Genomic DNA, 4,057 nt, shown 5'->3' with positions numbered 1-4,057 from the left:
GTATTCTTCCCTCACTGCATTCTTGCATGTAATAGGTACCAAAGGCACAAAAAATATTTATAACTAACGAGTAACATCTAAAATTTTTAGATGCACAGAAAAAATGAGAAAACTCAATAGAAACGTTCAACATTCCAGCCTACATTGAAAGTAATTATATTTAGCATTTTTTCAGAAGTTTCTTGAACTATAGGTCTCACATGAACAGAACTGCTTTAAAGAATTTATGTTAAGTACTTCAGTTTCATAAAAATGATAATAGCAAGTCTAATAAAAATACACAAAAGAAGCCTTACTATATAAAGGGAAAATGCAATTGTTTAAGAGATCTGGTTGTTATAATATACGGACAGCAAATCCTTTGAAAACGGTTGTTAAGCATTTTATACATTATGTTAATTCTTGAATATTATTGCAGTAGACTGAATGAAAAAGATGGGTGGGAGGTGTGGGTATAAGTATACTTTAACTATTTAAAATTCAGTGATATTTTACAAATGTTCCATTCTTCACAATTTGTTCTTCATTTCTAAATAAATTGGAGTATTGAAATAAGGCACTGTATTTTTTTCTGTTGTACATTTTACAAGTTATGTTATCCTTTCGGTTATGTGGGAACTCTCTTTATGAGATTATGGGTATTCTTGGTCTGGGCCTCTGTTGAAGCTCCATGGACAACCCTATTCTGCCAAAATTCATCTTTTTCACTAGAGCATCTAAAATTCAAGTTGTTTCCACTTTGGAAGTTGTACTTCCACCAAACTGATTAAAGCCTCTGCAGTCTTTCCTAGACTTTCACTCTAAAAGACCTACTGCTTTACCTTCCAGTGGAAAATGCCCTGCTCACACCTCCACAATTTAATTTTAGTTTTGTAATATGGACGTCTTGAAACAAAGCACATATTGGAATATGATATGTACTATAATACCTGTATGGACTTTATCACATCTTTGGCTACTGTTATTGTTAAAAAAAGCATTATCTTACAAAAAGAAAAATGCTTGCCAATATTTATTTTAAAACAATGTGACAGATAAAGGCAGGAAAAAGGAAAAAACAAGGTAATAATTCAGCAAGCTCTGATATTTCATTCATTTTTATGGCCGAGTAATATTCTAGCATGTGTGTGGGTGTGTATGTGTATAATATCTTCTTTATCCATTCATCTATCAATGGACACTTGAGCTGCTTCCATATCTTAGCTATTATAAATAATGCTGTAATAAACATAAGGGTGTATATATCTTTTCAAATTAGTGTGTTCATTTTATTTGGGTAAATATGTAATAGTGAAATTGCTGGATCATATGGTAATTCTATTCTTAATTTTTTCAGGAATCTCCATACTGTCATCCACAGTGGCTGCACCAATTTAAATTCCTACCAACAGTGCACAAGGGTTCTCTTTTCTTCACATTCTCACCAATACTTGCTAATTTCTTATCTTTTCTGATACTGGACATTCTGACTAGTGTAAGGTGATATATCACTGTGGTTTTGATTTGCAATTCCTGTAATTGCAAATCAAATTTCAATGCTCAATTCTGTTGGGCATCTTTTCATGTGTCTGTTGGCCATTTATATGTCTTCTTTGGAAAAATGCCTATTCAGGTTGTATGGGATTTTCTACATAGAAAATCATGTTGTTTGTGAAAAAGAGAGCTTTATTTTTTCCATTTCAATCTGCACATTTTGTTTTATTCTAGTAGCTAGGACCTCTAAGTCTTTCCTTGACCAGAAAGTGGGAAAGAGGACATTTTTGCCTTGATTTAAATCTTGGAAGGAACCATTCAGTCTTTCACCATTAAGTATAATGTTGGTTGTACCTTTTTTTTTGGGGGGGGGTAGATATCCTTTATTTGATTAAGGAAGTAAAGCTTTCTTCTAATCCAATTTGCTGTTAATTTTTATCATGAATGGATGTTGAATTTTACTGAATGATTTTTCTGCCTCTATTGATATGATCATATTGGGTTTTTTGAATTTAGTTAGCCTATTAATATGGTGAATTACAAGAATATGGTGAATTTCAGTGATTGATTTTTGAATGTTAAAACAGACTGGGATAAATTTCATGTAGTAATAATGTATTAATTACCCCTGTTTATATCAAATGTATTTGATTTGCCAATACTTTGTTTAAGGATTTTTGTGCCTATGTTTAAGAAAGATGTGGGTCTTTAATTTTGTTTTAATGGCTCTGTCTCATTTTGGTATGTATATTTTAATATATATCCTAATGTAAATAAAAATCAATTTCTATCTGGGACCATTGGAATGTTGATCAAATATACTGGTCCAACACTAAGTGGAAATTTCCCACAGAGAGTGTGTCAATCAATAGCTCATGGCTAAACAGGTGTGGACAGGTGATGTGTAATGGATATGCCTTCATCTCAGAGTGGATATTCTCAAATTCTGTCCTCTTCTGTGTCAATCTGCTGTTACTGCATAAGAAATCACCCCAAATACCACCCACATAAAACATAACTGTCTATTCCCAAAAAACTACTGGTTGGCTCCTGGTCACTTGATGTAGGCTGGACTCAACTGGATAAATCTACTGATTTCAGCTGGCCTTGATCAAACATCTGCATATCAGTTTATAAAGACTCAGACTGGTGTAGAGGGAGAGTGGACTCTGTTCCATGTGAGTCTCATCCTCCTCATGGAACTAGCGGACTGGCTTAGGCATATTCTTCTGCCTATGGGAGCACAAAGAAGTAAGTACAACCTCACAGATACTTTGGTTATATAAAGGTAAGGCATTTAAACAACCTCAAGAGTCTTCAAGAGGTCTGCAAGTTCTTTTTTTTTTAGGTCTGCAAGTTCTAAACTGATTTCATAGTAATACTAGATATTTATGATGGGCTTGTTAGTGATCTTAATGAATGCATTTTTAAAATCTTATTAATTGAAATATGCAGTAGTTTCAGGACAAGAGGCAAAGGAGGAGTTGTCCTGCTAAATTCAAAGAGAGTTCCCATGAAATATAAATGCACCTTTATGTGGCTAGTACCATAATGTCATCTCAAGAAGGGATTTTTTTTCCTCTTTGTATTTATTTATTTATTTTTATTTTTATTTATTTATAATAGTCACACACACAGAGAGAGGCAGAGACATAGGCAGAGGGAGAAGCAGGCTCCATGCACCGGTAGCCCGACGTGGGATTCAATCCCGGGTCTCCAGGATCGCGCCCTGGGCCAAAGGCAGGCGCCAAACCACTGCACCACCCAGGGATCCCCTCCTCTTTGTATTTACTACTGTATCCCAGAGCTTTGAAAAGTATCTGGAACTAGTAAACTCTCAATAAATATAGGTAGAAAAATAATAAATGTTGTCCAGACTGAGTGTTCCAGGAGAATGGAAGTCACAGTACTCATTAAATTTTGATTCTTGTGTATGTGAGAAGCAGATAGTTCATTTGTTCTACATATCCCCACTGGGTGAAGTTCACAGGAGTTAATTCTTAGTCATAATAACAATGTATAATTTTGATCTTCTGTTCTCACCTTGACTCTAGTAAGAATACATAGGAAGCAAAGGCATCTCCAGGTTCCATGGTGTAGTGGTTAGCACATCTGCCTTACACGCAGAAAATCCTGGGTTCGATTCCCAGTGGAACCAGAAAGGTATCTGGGTTTCTGTTCAAAGGGAAGTTAGGGAGCCCTTACTTTTAGATTCCCCTTTTGGACACTCATGAGCTGGCTGGGGCCTCGCTGTTTTGTACTATCAGAGGATTCCTCGGCTTGGGCTTTTCATGCCCGGGGAGAAAACCATTACTTATCAACAACAAACGTGGAATACTTTAAAATATACATACACAGCAGGGCCTTATTGAAAAGATTAGTTTAATTCCACAGTAATTACAATGTTAAGGATTTATAATTTTCAAACAACATCCACTTTAGCAAGCTTAAGCAGTAGGGGTGAAAAATGTAGTTAAAGGAAATTGATCTCAGAAACTGAAAAACTCTAGTTTTCATAAGAGATGTGCAGTTTCCCACAGAATCAGATTTTAAGGGGAGGTGTAGATCAGACATCCTTTTATAG

General features: G+C 35.1%; 1 non-coding gene across 1 annotated transcript; it reads left to right on the top strand.

The window, feature by feature from the left end:
* Positions 1-3,558: 3,558 nt before the first annotated feature.
* TRNAV-UAC lies at positions 3,559-3,631 on the top strand. The gene has a single exon. It is a non-coding gene; the product is annotated as a tRNA-Val (tRNA).
* Positions 3,632-4,057: the final 426 nt, after the last annotated feature.

The sequence above is a fragment of the Canis lupus genome, chromosome 35 (genome assembly GCF_011100685.1).
Source record: "Canis lupus familiaris isolate Mischka breed German Shepherd chromosome 35, alternate assembly UU_Cfam_GSD_1.0, whole genome shotgun sequence".
In the NCBI taxonomy this organism is placed as follows: domain Eukaryota; kingdom Metazoa; phylum Chordata; class Mammalia; order Carnivora; family Canidae; genus Canis; species Canis lupus.
Note: the sequence above shows the minus strand (reverse complement) of the source record. Positions and strands in the feature narration are given on the sequence as shown.